General features: G+C 33.9%; 1 long non-coding RNA gene across 1 annotated transcript in view; it reads left to right on the plus strand.

Annotated features, from left to right (window-relative positions):
* The window catches only part of LOC134736984 (uncharacterized), a 456,075-nt gene that overhangs the window by 41,247 nt on the left and 396,599 nt on the right, over positions 1-18,229 (plus strand). Inside the window, exon 2 of the long non-coding RNA XR_010121488.1 lies at positions 329-423. This is a non-coding gene — a long non-coding RNA (uncharacterized lncRNA). The remainder of the gene's footprint in view (positions 1-328; positions 424-18,229) is intronic.

The following is an 18,229-nucleotide window of genomic DNA, read 5'->3' on the forward strand; positions in this document are numbered from 1 at the left end:
CAAGTAAATGGGGAACTCACGTCACAAGTGCAACAAAGCGGTCAAGAAAAACTCCTGAATCAATTTCACAGCCACAACTTTGTGAACTGTATATTCAGAGAAAACTGAGGATTAATGAGATTGAAATGGTTTGGATTTGTGTCCCCACCCAAATGTCATGTCAAATTGTGATCTCCAACATTGAAGGAGGGGCTTGGTGGGAGGTTATCAAGCCATGGGGATGGACTTCCTCCTTGCTGTTTGTCTGATAGTGAGTGAAATCTCATGAGATCTGGTTGTTTAAAAGTGTGTAACCCCTCCCTTTTTCTGTCTCTTTCTCTTTTTCCAGCCATGTAAGATGTGCCTGCCTCCTCCTCGCCTTCTGGCATGGCTGTAAGTTTTCTGAAGCCTCCCAGCCATGTGTCCTGTAAAGCCTGTGGAACTGTGAGTTAATTAAACCTCTTTTCTTTATAAATTACTGAGTCTCAGGTAGTTATTTATAGCAATGTGAGAATGGGCTAATACAGAAAATTGGTACTGGGAGTGGGGCATTACTAAAAAGATACCTGAAAATATGGAAGTGACTTCAGAAGTGGTTAATGGGCAGAGGTTGGAATAGTGTAGAGGGCTCAGAAAAAGACAGAAAGATGAGGGAAAGTTTGGAATTTCCTAGAGAGTTGTTAAACTGTTGTGATGAAAATGCTGATAGTGATATGGACAATGGATTCCAGGCTTAGGATGTTTCAGATGGAGATGACAAACTTATTGAGAACTGGAGCTAAGGTCACTTTTGTTATGCATGAGCAAAGAGATGATCTGAAAGCGGAACTATATACAATGGGGAAGCAGAGCATAAACGTTTGGAAAATTTGCAGCCCAGCCATGTGGTAGAAAAGAAAAACCCATTTTCTGGGGAGCAAAGTAGTTTAGGTAGTTTTCTATGGCAATGCGAGAATGGACTAATACAGAGATTAAGTGAATCATCCCAAGTCACAGAGCTGATAAATGGCAGAATGTGGCCATACACGTAAATGTCATCAAAGCAGTTTTTTTTTTTCCGTTTTCTTTAAGACCTTCCATTTCCACTTTTATTTAGATATTATACTTGTCAGTATAAATATGTCACATTACAGACTAGATAGAATCAACAGATAAGTGAAACTCACATCTTATTACAGTAAATCATTTTATTCCATTGAATTCCAAGATGAAATTGAAAGTACCTTACCATGGCAACACCAATCGGCATTATCCTGAGTTTCCAACTCTTGCTAAAGACGCCTAGCTGTAATTTATAAGACACAGAACTCCTGCTAAGGTTGTACATGCAGGAAGGGCTTTTGAAAGTTTTTAGGATTTTAAAAAACGTTGCTCATTCTCCTTTTCTCAAATGGCTTTGTGCCATTGTATATTTCCACCAAGATGGCAGAGGCAGACAAAACAAGAAAATAGGTAAGAGTCTTCCAGAATCAGGTTCCACAGATGGAAATCCAGCCTTTCCACTTCCTTAGATGTGTGACTTTTAGCAAGTTATTTATTGCTAAGTGCCTCCTATTTTCTTCTGCAAATGATAATATTAATATTATTTACCTCACAGCTTGCTGTGAAGATTAATTAGTGGAAACTCATTTATATAGGTTAAAAGCTGTGTGTAAAATGCACATTTCGAGCATTACAACAACTCTAAGATGTAGGTGTCTCTATCTTTGTTTTGGAGATGAGGGAGGTGATTGAGTCGTAGAATGTTAACTAACTTGTCCAGTATCAAACTGATGTGTGTGGCAGTGCAGGAAATAAAACACAAGCATGATTATGAAGCCTCTATTTTAACCAGTTTGATAATATATTAACCTAGAACTAGGTGGTGTGTGAAATGTCATATTCCCTAAAGTGGTACATTTTTAATGAGTTCAGTAAATGTAAAATTATGTGACTTTGGTTTTCATAAAACTAGACACTCCACTGATTTCTTAAAAAATATTTGTAAAGGATACCTTTGAATTCAAGGCCAGGTCGTTTACCAAAGATAACACTTTACTGACAAAAGTTGCCCTTACCAAATAATATCAGTTACCATTTATTGAGCAACTACTATATTTTAGCCTCTTTCATACATTATATTCAGATCTCATAAAAACAATGTAACATAGAGACCTATATGTGCAGATGAGCACACTGAGACTTTTAAAATTTGGGGACATTCACTTAAAGATATCTAAGTATAAAGCTGTAGACCTGTGAAATGAAACCAAGTTGGCTTAGCTCCCAAGTCTATAACTTTTCTACTCTGCAAAAGTGGCACTTACTATAATCTCCTCTGATGGCAAAACATTATATTTACTATGTAAGCACCTACCTAAAGATAATATCTTTATTCATATGAGATAATGTACCTGACATGCTTTCACATTCTTTTTGCTTTATTGTGAACTCAAGAATATTTATGTTAATTCCTCGATTTAAGTTGTCATCCATCCAGCTGCCCATTCAACCATGCATCCCTCCATATATGCAACCCTATTCACTCTTTATTTCATATACCCATTGAACTAATAGGTAGTGAATATTTCCTCTGTGCTAGAACTCTGCTTGGTGTTGAGAAAGAAGTGCTATTTTATTTGTGTGTGTGTATATATAAAACAAGTCTAATTTATAAGGGGAAAATAACACTTTCTTGAGAAGTCATGATTAGCTAGAAGCCTAAAATGAGTTATCTACTCAAAGGTGAGAGGTGGTTGTATTTAAAGTCTTATTCTTCCAAGTTTTCTTGGACCATCCAATCTTCTCTGAAGAGCACATCAGTGTGCTCTATTTTTTTCTCTCTGGTACTCAACTAGTCACTTATTTCCATTAAGGATGGGCAATGATAAAAGGGTTTGGGGAATGTTTAAATCATTTGAGAAAGCCATATTGACTTCTTGTCCTATTGCTTGTGGTAATAAACATGCAAATCATGGCCTAAAGGCAAAAGCAAACAAACAAACAACAAGCAAAAAATACTTTGTACTCTGTCATAAATAAAAATCCGCAGAATTACACTAGTCTTCAAAATTAATGGAATCTTGGGCATTTTCCATACACTACTCATTCCATAATAATTTTATCTATTAACTCAGTTGACATCTGAAGAAATGAAACAAGCTTTGTATATATGATAACCATGTGAGAGAGTTGCAGTCACTACAAAATAGACAGATTAACCCTAAACTCAGTAAATTAGCAATTTTGTATATATGTGTGTATATACACATTTAAATACCTGTTGTGTGTTTTGCATGTGGTGTTTTAAAAAATCCGATTAGCTAGTTTTTCTCAAATCTGGACTCTCTTGAACATATTTTGAGGGAGTAATTCTGTTCTCTTCTGAGTTCTTTTGTTTCTGAGTCTTTTACACATGAAATGTTGCAAACATACATTCTGCCATATAATTTATTCACTTATTTATTATTTAAAGAGCTATGCATCGAGCTCCTATAATCATCTGTTAGAAATTCATTAGACTCTTAGATACATAAGGAAACAAATTAGCATCCCATGCCTCATCAAATTTCTATTACAAGTAGCAAAGACAAACAATAAACCAGCAACTACACGTTCAGTGTGTCAGGTGGGGCTAAGGAGATAATTAAGGTTAGGCAAAGAATGTGTACCTCGTGTAAATTATATGGTTAGAAAAAACTTTTCTAATTGAACTGGTACTTGAAAACAGACATACAGATATCTGGCAAAAGCCTTTAAGGCAGATGAAGAGCAAGTGCAAAGGTTCTGAGACAGGAACTTGCTTAGTATTGTGTTCATTTTGACTGGAACAAGAAGGGAGATAAAGTGGCAGATACTGAGGCTAGAAGAAAGGTAGAGATACTGAGGATACATGCCTAATCGTTCAGGGCATTGCAAGCTGTTTTAAGAACTTTGAGGTTTTTTATTTTTATAGATTTAGGGGGTACAAGTGCAGTTTTGTTCCATGGGTATATTGCATAGTAATAAAGTCTGGGCTTTTCTTACACTGATCACCAGAATATTATACTTTGTACCCAACAGGTAATTTTTTAGCCCTAAACTCCCTCCCGCCCTCTGACCTGTGGAGTCTCCAGTGTCTGTTATTCCACTTTGTATGTCATCATGTACCCATTGTTTAGCTCCCACTTATGAATGAGAAAATGAGGTATTTGACATTGAATTGCTTTACTTGGATAATGGCCTCCAGTTCCATTCATATTGCTGCAAAATACATGATTTTCTTTTTTTAATGGATTACTAGTATTCCTTTATATATTTGTAAAAGATGACTGGATAAAGAAAATGTGGTATATAAGTGATATACACACACACCATATTTTCTTTATCCAATCTTCTGTTAATGGACACAGGTTGATTCCATGACTTTGCTATTGTGAATAGTGCTACAATAAACATACAAGTGCAGATTTATTTTTAACACAACGATTTCTTTCCCCTCGGTGGATACCCATTAGTGGCATTGCTGGATTGAATGCTAGTTTTATTTTTATCTCTTTGAGAAATATCCATACAGTTTCCCATGGAGTTTATAACTGATTTCCATTCCCACCAACAGTGTGTAAGCACCCCTTTCTCCACAATCTAACCAACATCTGTTGATTTTTTACTTTCTGAAAATAGGCATTCAGACTGGTGTAAGATGACACATCATTGTGGTTGCAATTTACATCTCTTTGATTAAGATTAGAGAAACGTTAGTGGTGTTGAGCATTTTTTCATATGTTTGTTGACTGCTTTTATGCCTTCTTTTGAAAAATGTGTGTTCGTGTACTTTGCTCATTTTTAAATTTTTTTTCTTCTTGAGTTGTTTGAGTTCTTTGAAGATTCCGAATACGAGGCATTTGTCAGCTGCATAGTTTTCAAATATTTTCTTCCATTCTGTAGGTTGTCTGTTTACTCTGTTGATTATATATTTTGCTGTATGAAAGATTTTCAGTTCAATTAAGTCCCATTTGTTTATTTTTCATTTTGTTGCATTTGCTTTTGAGATCCAGTCATAAGTATTTTGCCCAAGCCAGTGTACAAAAGAGTTTTTCACTAGGTTTCCTTCTACGACTTTTTTTTTTTAATAGTGTGAGGTCTTACATTTAAGTCTTCTTAAATTAATCGAGTTAATTTTGGTAGATAATGAGGGATATGGGTCCAGTTTTATTCTTCTGCATATGGCTATCCAATTTTCCCGGCTCCATTTATTAAATGGTGTCCTGTTGACTTTGTCAAAGACCAATTCGTTGTAGATATGTGAATTTATTTCTCTGCTCTTTATTGTCTACCATTGATCTATGTTTCTATTTCTGTATCTCCTTGGTTAAATGTATTCCTAAGTATTTTTATTTTTAGCTACTGTAAATGGAATTTAGTTCTCGATTTTGTTTTTAGCTTGATCATTATTGGTATATAGAAATGCTATTGATTGTTAATTAAAACGAATTGAGAAGGTACTAGAGTGATTTTGCCAAGGGAAATGAGTTGATTAGACTTGCATTTAAAAAATATCACTTTACTGTTTGTTTTGAGAATTAACTGTCTAGCAGAGAGTATTGTTAGTTGAGAGATTACAGTGCCTTGGTCTAGGGTACTTGTAACATACAGGGAAAAACACAGAACAAGTAGGACAAACATGCTTTCTATGTGAATTAGAGGTGATATATGTGATAAAGAGAGGAGACCATAGTAGTTGCAGGATTGAACTAAGTGAGTGGAAGGATGTAGCTGCTATTTACTAAGATGAGAAAGACAAAGGAGGTTTTAATGGGTAAAATCGGGAAAACTGCAAGCCAACATCACTAATATATGCCAACACTTTTTATGCATTACTCCATTAGCCTTTACATAAAAACTTACAAATGAGTTATTATCATCTCCTTTGTATAACAGAAGAAATAAAGAATAAGTGACAGTAAAAAATTATATAAATCTCTACAGATAAGACAGGACATCAGAATTTCAACTCATGTCTGTATTATAATGTCGTCATTGTCTGCACGATACCTGTCTTTTGCATTCTACTTGGCATTACATAAATGTTTACGAGGCTCTTTTCTGACTCCTTGATCCATCTGTAATCACCTAAGTGTATACATACTGTATGTTTTTCTGAAATTCCCATGAGTGTTTTATTTAGAGCAGACATACGGTGAGAGAGTATGGGACAGAATTGCCTCAGTATTGTTACCATACCTGACGAAACAAAAGCAAACAAACAAAAAACTCTTATGACTGCAAGGAAGATAGCTAATATTGCCTTTATGTGACATAACGTGATATTTAAATGTTTCATTTCATCACCTAGGTCAGTTATTAGTGAATAATGGAAAATTGAAGCTGTAAAATTACAAGCCAGCTGTCGTGTATACACACACACACACACACACACAGCAGTTAGATTTTTTGAAGAATATTAGTGCTGGAAAGGAACACAGAAGTACCATGTTACTATAGAAATAACAAAATAGGACCCAGTGTGATTACTTGTCAACATCACAAAACTAAAAAATCTGGCTTCAGAGTTTCTTCACTTGTTTGCAGATGTACACCTTTCCTATGTGTTGTGCTATATTCATAATATTTAATAATATCAATAAAAGTGAGGCTAAGGTTTAAAATGATACAATTTAGAAGCATTCATGGTGCATAGGAATCATTAGTACTGGTTAATATCATAAAAAAAATAGTAGGTTAGAAGTTTCAGAAAGTTTTTTTTACAAGGTTTTCTTGTCTTAGAGTTGTAAATTTGAGGAAGTTTGCTGCAAAGATTGTATAAATAGTGTTTCTATTTGAATAGGGCATGTCTACTTTGCTTAGGGAGTTGTTATTAGTTTCAGTATTGACTGGAAGTGAAAATATCAGGTGCTGTTCTGTGAAGGTCTGTCTTGGGAGTGAGTAGTCCACTAGAATCTATCAGTTGGTAAAAAATTGTTTGCTGATCCTGTGCCACTTGGAAGCTTTATAAAATCTTTCAGTTTCCTTGAGACCAAATAAGCAATAACTATTTCAATGAATGAAGTGATACCACTAGGTCTTGAAAAACGATACAAAATAATGCCTCTAAGGAAGACCTAATATGAGGAGAGGTTTTTGGTTTTCTTTTAATTGAAAAATTTTAAAAATATATATATTTATGGTGTACACTATCTTGTTTCAAAATATGTATACATTGTGGTATGGCTAAATCAAGCTATGCCTTATCTTACATACTTCTCTTTTGAGAAAAACAAAATCTACTCTCTTCATCTCAACTCAACACACTCTCTATTTCACTGTACATGTTTCCAGACATAAAACATATAAACAAACCTCTAATTTCAGTATCATATTGTTTTTGCACAAAGGAAAAATAATATATTTAATAAGTGAGAATCACCCATTTTACTGGCATTCTATATACAAAATTCCCTCATTTCTTAAAGTATTGTTGAGGCGATTGTGTGTATGTTTGTGTGTTGAGTAAGATTCAAGGTTAAGTGGTTATGAATTACTTATTAAAGGAAAACTCATACAGCATTAATAGCTTTAATTAAAACTGAAGCATTCTTTAAAATAATGGAAACTTTGGATTGTTTCACCACTTTTTGGCAAGAATTCATGTCTAGAATGGAGGAGGAGAAATGTCTGAGAATATAGTGATGTAACGTCCTTGCTTGCAAAACACATTAGGTAAATTAAGAAAGAAGCTGTAGGCTTCACATAATAATTCTTGTATGTCTAGACTCGAGTTGTCTAGAATAGATGCTGAATATATTTGAACCTTTTTATTTTGTCCTTCCATTTTTCAAGTTACCATATTTAGGTACAGAATGCCTTCATTATTACAAGGTATATGGCAAATGTTGACCCTTAAAATCACAGTTACATAAATGAAGTCAGTCTGAATTAATAAATGCATGTCTTTTCTGTAGAGCAAATAAGCCATTTATGTTAAATTATTCACAAAGGACATTTAGAAAATCATAAAAATTAATCATCATGGTTATACTTGTGTATGTATGTGTGTGTGTGTCTACATGTGTATATGTGTATGATTAAGCCTTCATTTCTTTAACAGACGAATGTTCTGAAGGTTGAAAGTTAAAATACCATGAGTTAATTTATGTTTTTATATTAATGTGAAAGCAGATTATTAGGGATACTGAACTATATGAAGCACAAACACTGCTGATTTTATTCTATATGTGTTTCACTTATTGGACTGCTTGGGTTTGAATCTTGATGCCAGTACTTGCTAAGTAGATAATTTTCTTACTCATAAATTGCTTCATCCTCCTGAAATGTTAAATGAAGGCAACAATAGTAACATGTCATAGGTTTGTTTGCCATTATCGACATAATTATTAGGTTGGTGCAAAAATAATTGCTGCTTCAGACTGTGAATTTTGAATCATTATAACTAGGTTCAAACACATCTTTATTAATCAAAATAGGAACCATTGCAATCAACACATTTTTGCCAACAAGAAATAAGTTTGTTTATTCCTGTAGCATAAAAAATCTGTGCTTTGGCATTCAAAAAACTCTTGGGAAGCATTTTCTGCATCCTGCTGATTGTGGGAGCGTTTTCTCTGCAAAAAGTTGTCGAGATGTTTGAAGAAGTGATAGTCGGTTGGCAAGAGGTCAGGTGGATGAGAATATGGCGGATGAGACAAAACTTTGTAGCCCAATTGGTTCAGCTTTTGAAGCGTTGGTTGTGCGACATGTGGTCAGGCATTGTTGTGGAGACTTGGGCCATTTCTGTCAACCAATGCTGACTGCAGGCCTTGCACTTTTCAATGCATCTCATCACTTTGCTGATACAATGTTTTTCACTGGGATTCAGAAAGCTATAGTGGATCAGACCAGCAGCAAACCACCAAACAGTGAATATGACCATTTTTTGGTGCAAGTTTGGCTTTTGGAAGTGCTTTGGAGCTTCTTCTTGGTCCAACCACTGAGTTGGTTATTGCTAGCTGTTGTATAAAATCCAATTTTTATTGCACATCACAATCCAATCAAGAAATGGTTTGTTGTTGCTGTGTAGAATAAGAGAAGATGACACTTCAAAATGATTTTTTAAATTTTCACTCAGCTCATGAGGCACCCACTTATTGAGCTTTTTCATCTTTCCAGTTGGCTTCAAATGCAAAACAATCATAGAATGGTCAACGTTGAGTTCTTTGGTAACTTCTCATGTAGTTATCAGAGGATCCACTTTGATGATTGCTCTCAGTTGGTCCTTGTTAGCTTCCGATGGCCGGCCACTATGCTCCTCATCTTCAAGGCTCTCTTCTCCTTTGCAAAACTTCTTGATCCACCACTGCACACTGTACATTCATTAGCAGTTTCTGGGCCAAATGTGTTGTGGATGCTACAAGTTGTCTCTGATGCTTTACGATCCATTTTGAACTTGAATAAGAAAATCGGCTGAATTTGCTTTTTGTCTAACATCATTTCCATAGTCTAAAATAAACATAAAATAAACAGCAAATAATGTCATTAGCCGAAAAAAAACAAACAAAAAACAAAACGTAAAATGAGAAATGCCCATTAAAATGATGTATAACATAACCATATTTAGGAATGTATTTCAATATCAAATGGCAAATTCCAACAATGCAAAACCATAATTACGTTTGCAATCACCTATAATACACGTAGATATCTTAGAACATTTCTATGTATAATACATGTACAAATAATGCTAATAACTATCAATAATATTTTTCATTTTTACTGATATTTGACATTATTTCCTGAACTTTACTAAAATTTACCTAATTTGACATGTTTGATGACCTTTTATGTTTTTGGTAACTCTTTTATTTAATGTCTAAAATGTTTTTTGTATTTATAAAATCGTATTTATTGTGAAAGTTTTGGATATAAATTTTTCAGTGAGCAATTTAAAAGCAAAATTTCATTAACTAAAGATTATCACTATTCATGTTTGCTGATTTGGTGAGTTTCTTTTCAGTCATAGCTTTTATGAATATTTTATGTAGTCTAATTCATTGTGTATGAAATTTTATATTATTTAATTAGCACTTTAAAACATTTTTCTGTATGATTACAATATTTAAAAAAAATTTTTAATGGATGCATAATATTCTACCTGGTGAATTAACCATGATTTAATTAGAAAGCCATATATAGCTGTTAATCTTAGTGCTTGCTCAGCATGAAACCACCACTTTTCTGATTTCAAATGAATTCTGTCCTCAAGAATGATCATAACAGCTAAGAATCTTATTAATCACAAATAAATAAAATGTTTGAGTAAGTCTATTTGCTCACGAGGAGAGGGAAATAAAAAAGAAGAGAAAAGGAAATAAAAAATAGCATTTTTTGTGGGACAGGTATTATAAGTGCTGATTTCATTTTGTCATAAGTTTAGAATTTAGAGAATGTATCTTCTAAGATTTTAGATCTAATAAGTATGGGATACAAGCCTAAAATGCATGCAATCTGATTGCAGGACCCTACACTCCTACTCGGGAGGATACATTGACTTGTTTGTATTTATCATTGATAAATATACTATTTTCACTAGCCTTTCAAAAAAAAGCTTAAAAAACTCACATTACAAATTATCTTATAGGAGAATCATTGCTAGAAACTAGTAAATAAAAGAACTGACACTCGAATCCTCATTTCTCACTAAAATAATGGTTGTCCTAAGATAATATCTATATTCTTTATAAAGGTTTTTTTGCTTTTGTTTTTATTTTAGTTTTTTATGTGAATAATCCTACTGTTTGGCAAGTACATAAGTGAACAAGATCTATGTCATAAAATCTTCTTCCTACTACAGTACTTAGAGAGAAATAAGATAATAAGAAATCAAACCTCTGCAATTTATAAAATTGGAGATCTATACTGTTTAAAACATAAGTAGTTTAAGAAATCGGTAATATTGCAGCTCTTTTTTTTTCTTTTTGGCTTTTAATGTTTTGCCTAAGAGGTCTTCTATTCCCACAGAAAAGCAATAGATATAAGTAAAATCATTTCAATTATAACAAGACAAAGAATTAATTAGATGTCTGTTTTTAACTGTGATTTTATTACCTTTAGATGCAATATTAGTGTTTGCCTTATGGCAATTTTTAAAACTATTTTTGTAGAAAGCTAACGGGCTTTGATGCTAAAATGTGCTCAATTTTATCTTATTGGTGACTGTGAACCATTTTGTTCAATTAAACTTTAGCTCCAGGGTTTATGTAATATTCATTTATTTTATAAATCATTAAATAATCATATACTGGATTATGTCTTAGATACTGTATTTAAACAATGGGGGTACAGTGACAGGTAAGAAATTAAAAATGAAATCTGTTATTTGTAGTCCTTATTGTTTAGTAGAGTAGGCAGAAACCTACACAAACAATTAGCAGATTATGTGATGCATTCTATAGTAGAATTTGATACAGGGTATTAATGAAACATTCAAATGAGGGAAGCTGATGTTGCTTGGTGTTTGAAATGAGTTGAATAGCAACCCCCTCCAAATTCCTGTCTATCTGGAACCTCAGAATATGACATTTTTTCGGAAACACAGTGTTTGTGAATGTAATTAGTTAAGATGAGGTAATACTGGATTAGGGTAAGCTCTAAATCCAGCTTACTGGATTGACATGTTAGATGACCTTTTATGTTGTATGTTAACTCTTCTATTTAATGTCAAAAATGTTTTCTGTATTTATAAAATTATATTTACCGTGAACGTTTTGGAAATGAATTTTTCAATAAGCAATTTAAAAACATCAAATTTCATTAACCAAAGATTATAACTATCTGTGGTGGCTGATTTGGTGAGTTTCTTTTCAGTTATAGCTTTCATGAATATTTTACATAGTCTAATTCATTGTGTGTATGAACTTTTGTAATTGCCTAATTAGCACTTTAAAACGTTTTTCTGTGTGTCTTTATTTATGAAAGAAAAAACTGGATGCAGAGACACAGAAAAACACATGGAGAAATGTTCTTGTGAAGATAGAGACTGGAGAAATAAGTTATTCTGTTCTAAGCCAGGGAATGCTTGGGGTCACCAGAAACTAGAAGAGGCAAGAAAGGGTTCTTCCCTAGAGACTTTAATGGGAGCATGGCCTTGCCGACAACTTGATTCCAGATGTCTAGCCTGTGTAACTATGAGAGAATTAATTTCTATTGTTTTAAGTCACCTGGTTTATTGTAATTTTTATGGTGGACCTTGGAATCTAGTAGAGATTTTAATACCAAAAGAGAGATATTTCTGCAGCAAATAAAGAAGTGGAAGTGGATTCGAAATTGGGTAAAGATTTGAGAGCTAAAACAATTTTGAGGTGCATTGTCAGAAAAGCTCACATTACCTTTAGGAGAGTGTTGATAGGAATATGGATGTTAAAGGCGATTCTAGTGAGGGATCAGAAGGAAGTAAGGAGTATGTTAGATAGCTCTTCTTTTGTTTTAGATAATTGCTTACATCATCAACAGAATGTTGGTGTAAATATCAATGTTAAAGGTGCTTCTGGTATAGTCTCAGAAAAATAAAAGGAACATGTTACTGGACACTGGCTGAAAGATAACCCTTGCTATAAAGTGGTAGAAAACTTGGCTGAATTGAGTTGTAGTGTTGAGTTGGAAAGTAGAATTTGTAAGCTCTGAACTTGAATATTTAGCTGAGGAGATTTCTAGGCAAGTTGTAAATTATGTGGCTTGGTTTCTCCTTGAGCTAATAACAAAAAAAAAGATAAAAGACATAAATAGACACTGGAACTTTTAAGTAAAAGTGAACCAGCACTGGATAATTTGGAAAATTCTCAACATATCTAGATATTATGTTATAGGAATACATCCAAGGGTATGGCTGAGAACAAACTTTTGCTGAAGAGATGGTGTGTAACATGTGAATCCAATCTCCCATCTCAGCAGAAACCAGGAATAGAAATGGGTTATCCAAGAAGAATCTGTAGAGAACCTTCTTGTGCAATGTCATAGGTCTCCTTCATATATGTGGGAGACTAACAAAGTCTTTAAGAATATTATATTAGCAGAAACACTGCCAACATGGACTGAAGGGTAGATACATAGGATGAAATGAAGGACAGCCGTTTAATTTCTGGGATACAAGCAGGAAATGGACTGATAGTACTACTCAAGTACTTACGTTTGCATATCCATCAACAAAAAGGAAAAATTAGGAGAGAGAAAAGAGGCAGACAGAAAATGCCAGCCAGACAGTTACATGGCAGGGACTCATGGGGCTTCTGCAGGCCCAGAAGAGGAGCTAATGGGGCCTCCTTGAGCCCAGGGGTTGACTGAGCCACAGGGAAATATTCTCGGGCCTTGCATCCTAGTGGAATTTACCCTGCTAGATTCCAAATTTGCTTTAGACCAGTGACCCTTTACCCTTTACCCTTCCCATTTTCTCCCTTTCAGAATGAAAATCTTTATCCTATATCTGTCCTGTGTACATTAGAATCAGATAATTTGTTTTCTACTTTCACAGGCCCACAGACAGAGGGAAATTTTGCCCCATAATGGATAATACCCAGAGTCTTATTCATAATTATATGATGATTTAGATAATGAAATTTGAAACGTTTATAGCTGACTTTATATGAGATTTTAAATTTAGGGGTTATGCTCAAATGAATTAAAACTTTTTGGATATTGAAATGTGGTAAATATAGTTTTCATTGGGATAGACATAAATTTTGGTGGCAAGAGGGTGGGCTGTATGAGGCTGAATAGTATCTGCTCCCCAACAGCCCCAACAACAACAACAACAAAATTCATGTCCATCCAGAACCTGAGAATGTGACCTTATTTGGAAATAGAGTCCTTAAATATTTAATTAGTTAAATTAATATTAGGTCATACTGGTGCTTTTGTAAAAAGAGGAAAATTTGAACACAGAGACACAGGAAGAAGATATCTTGTGAAGGTAGAGGCAAAGGCTATAGTTATGCTTCCTCAAGCTAAGGCATGGCTGAGACCATTAGAAGCTGTAAGAGGCAAGGGGAAAGTCTTCTGTAGAGCCTTTAGAGTGGGCATGACCCTCCCAACACTTTGCCCTCAGACTTCTAGTTTCCAGGCAATGAGAGAATAAATTTCTATTGTATTAAGGTACCAATTTTGTAGTAATTTGTAATGACAACCATAGAAAACGGGTACTGTGAAGAATAGATAAGGCAGAGCTTCACAAAGGAAAAAATATTTGAGTTGGCTTTTAAAGGATAAATATGTTTTATAGGCCTAAGAGAGTAAGATATATATAAAAAAGTCCAAGTTCTGAAAAATAGAGAAGTTCGATTTCTGAAATAAAAGATGACTTCACACAAAAATATTCTGTCATAAGAGTAACACAAAATAACTGTCTGATACTTGACACTGAATACCATTGGGCCAAATTTGTCATGCAACCCCTCTCCATATGGCTTTTGCTCATATGTCCAATGTTTTCTATGGTCATGACTATTATTATTGAACCTAATTTTTTAAATGTTCACAGTTTTCTGGAATTATAATTGAAATAATATATGAAAGGATTTGAAGTATAGAATGTGATGATTTTTTTAAAAATGTAGATATCTGTAAAACCATCACCACAATCAAGATAATACACATTTCTATCGTGCTTAAATGCTTCCTCATGCCTCTGCAATATTTTCTTTACTCACTCCCATGTCCCAATCCCAGGTTATCGTAGATTTGCTTTCTACTACTGTAGATTAGTTTGCATTGTCTATTTTTTTCAGAAAAACATACAGTAAGTACTCTTTTTGACTTGATTTATTTCATGTAGCATAATCATTTGCAATGTATCTATGTTTTTCTGCATTAGAAATATTTCTGGCCGGGTGCGGTGGCTCATGCCTGTAATCCCAGCACTTTGGGAGGCCGAGGCGGGCAGATCATGAGGTCAGGAGATCAAGACCATCCTGGCTAACATGGTGAAACCCCATCTCTACTAAAAATACAAAAAGTTAGCTGGGCATGGTGGCAGCCTCCTGTAGTTTCAGCTACTCAGGAAGCTGAGGCAGGAGAATGGTGTGAACCCAGGAGGCGGAGCTGGCAGTGAGTCAAGATAGCACCACTGCACTCAAGCCGGGGTGACAGAGCGAGACTCCGTCTCAAAAAAAAAAAAAAAATACTTCTTAGTTAACATTTTAAATTTTATTTCCATCACTTCAAGGACTTATCCTTTCTTTGCACTGCAAACAATCCAACTGTACTCTTTTAGTTACTTTGCAATGTACAATTACTATCAAATACTAGATTTTATTCATTTTATCTAACTATATTTTTGTGCCTATTAACCATGCCCCTTTCCCCCAAGCCCCATTACCTTTCCCAGTCTCTGGTAATCATCATTCTATTCTCTTATCTCCATTAGTTCAATTGTTTTAATTTTTAGCTTCCACAAATAAGTGAGAACATGCAAAGTCGTTCTTTCTGTGCCTGGCTTATTTCACTTATGTCCTTTGGTTTCATCCATGTTGTTGCAAATGACAAGATATCATTGATTTTATTGCTGCATAGTAGTGCATTATAAGGATATGACACAATTTGTTTATATATTTTCCGTTTGTTGGGCATTTGAGTTGTTCCACTTTGTGGGTATTACAAATGAAATTGCTACATACATTTGTGGACAGATGTTTGCGTGACTGTTATGGGCTGAAATGAGTATCAACAAAGTTCATATATAAAGTCCTAATCTCCAACATCTCAGAATGTAACTATTTGGTGATATAGTCTTTAAAGAGGCAATTCAAATAACGTCATTTAGGTGGGCCCTATGCCAATATGACTGGTATTCTTAAAAAAAGAGGAAATTTGGACACTTGCTAAGGGATGACCATGTGAAGACACAGGAGGAAGATGGCCATCTGCAAGCAAAGAAAAGAGGATTTAGAAGAAACCAGTCCTGCTGACATCATATTCTCAGACTTCTGGCTTCCAGAATTGTGAGACAATAGAATTCTGTTGTTTAGAACACCCAGTCTGTGGTATCTTGCTATAGCAGCCTAGCAAGCTAATAGAGTAGGCATATGCCTCGATTTTCTTTTTATGGGTTATCTGGGACTATAAACGTTTGGTTTGTATTCTAGGTTTACTTTTTAAAAAAAAATAAACCAACAAACTGTTTCCAAAGTCATACTATTATTTTAAATTCCTACCCACAGCAAATGAGGGTTCTAATTTCTCTGTGCCCTGGCCAATTCATGTTATGATCAATCTTCTAAATTTTAGCCATGCTAGTGGAGGGATGGGGGTGGAATAATATCTAATTGTGGCATTAATTTTATTTTCTTAATGACTAATATGTTGAATGTCTTTTTGTATGTGATATTTGAAAACACAATAAAATGAATTAAATTCAAAAATAATACTTCTACCTCATTATAAGTAAGGGGAGAAAATAAATGTTCATATTTATCAAGCCCAGCTGTTTATTTTTTACAAACTAATGGACATTTTTCATTGAATACCTCCACCTTTGATCTAAACTTCCTTAGAGTTCAAGAAAATAAGTGAAGAGTGGATACTTTAATATTAAAAATTGCTCTAATGGAAAACTACTAGAGGATTCTATACTTAAATTTTCAGTTCGGAGTCCTTCCTGTTGTATTATATTTTGAATTATATCTAGGTTATATGCTAGATTTTGGATTATCTTTAAAAAATTGGAAATTATTCTGAAGTACTTTGGTGTAAATCTTTCCGGATTAAGCAATGCTACAGTCCCTCTGCCATTTTGTACTAATAATATTGTGGTTTTCCAGTATGCATTTGAATGAAACCACTTGGTAATAATTATCTTGGCTTTTAAAAATCCCATCTAGTCAATCCTATGTGACTTTGACTTACTAATGTACAAGGGACCTACGTGCCATTGTTTTGGGTAAAGTAGGGAAATGCTTTTCATGATTTTCTAGTTTCAAATATTATCCTGCCACTTACTGAGTGTGTGATTTTGGCCAAATTGCAAAACCCCTCTATGTCTCAGTGACTTCATTTATAAAATGTAGATTAAAATGGTATCTTTTTCCTGGATAATTAAGCATCTTAAATGAATAATATGTGTAAGTCACTTAGAATTTTTTATACTCTATGTAGTAAGCACATGATAGTAAGAGGCTCTGTTATATAAAATATAGTTCATAATTTCAACTTCTGGATACTTTTATAGGATTTGATAAAATAATATATGTAAAGGTGCCTGATATATAGGGTTTCCAATTCCAAGGGGGTCTGAAATTATGTTTTTGTGGCTGCTATTGACAATCTTATTGATATAAAGAAATATTTATGTAAAAGAGTTTATCTATTGTTTTCTATTATAAAAGTAATTCAAATTAGAATAAGGAAAGCTTTGATGGATTCTTATTTTCTTAACATGATTTTAGTTCAGCCATGAGGGGCTAAATGCCAACTCCAAAGTATTTCATGATACGTTAGATCAATCAAAATGCTTGATCAATCAAAATGCCTTTCCATCTACCTTTTTACTTCAATATATATAGATACTACAGACAAAATAAATGAAAGAAAAATATCAATCAAATGTTTGATTGCTGAAGGAGTAATAGCTTTACAGTTCTTGATTTATGTACAATTTTAAAAGTCAGCCATGGCACTGTGTATGAAAGAATGAGTACAAACACTAAAATGAATGGTGATTAATTAAAAGTAAATTGGATGGGAAATTAGAATTTTCACTTAATTTTGCTGTTTGGAAAGTTCTCATCTCTTAACAAGTGGTTCAGACAAATGCTTATTGATGCTAGTTAATGAAGGTATTAAAAGAGGAGTGAACTTTATTTGGGGAAACATTTCAGATGGAAATATATTGTTTTCCCACAGATAGTTTTTACTTTCCAAGAGCTTAGTAGAAGTGTATTTTGCCAATTTTAATTATCTGACCATTAAGAGGAATGGAGAATTTTCTTGCAAGCAGCTAAGAGAATTTCCAGTGCTTTAATGTGTTTAGAGAACCCAAAGTGAGTTATTATTTTATTTTTAATTCAAACTTGGCTTAGATTTGGTCCTCTAGGAGATAAACTGGAAGACGTTGGTTTTGAAAGAATAATAACAATAACAATATTAAGGGTTTATGTTATTTACTAATTGTTTTTTATTCATTCCCAAATGGGTGAAAATGCCTCTTGGTAAATTTTCCAAGTGTTTGCAGGTGCCGAGTATGTCAAAATTGCACCTGCGGATTTCTATGAATGTGATTTCAGTAAGCTTCGTGCTGCACAGTATATGGTAA

This window comes from Symphalangus syndactylus, chromosome 6, assembly GCF_028878055.3.
Source record: "Symphalangus syndactylus isolate Jambi chromosome 6, NHGRI_mSymSyn1-v2.1_pri, whole genome shotgun sequence".
NCBI lineage: Eukaryota > Metazoa > Chordata > Mammalia > Primates > Hylobatidae > Symphalangus > Symphalangus syndactylus.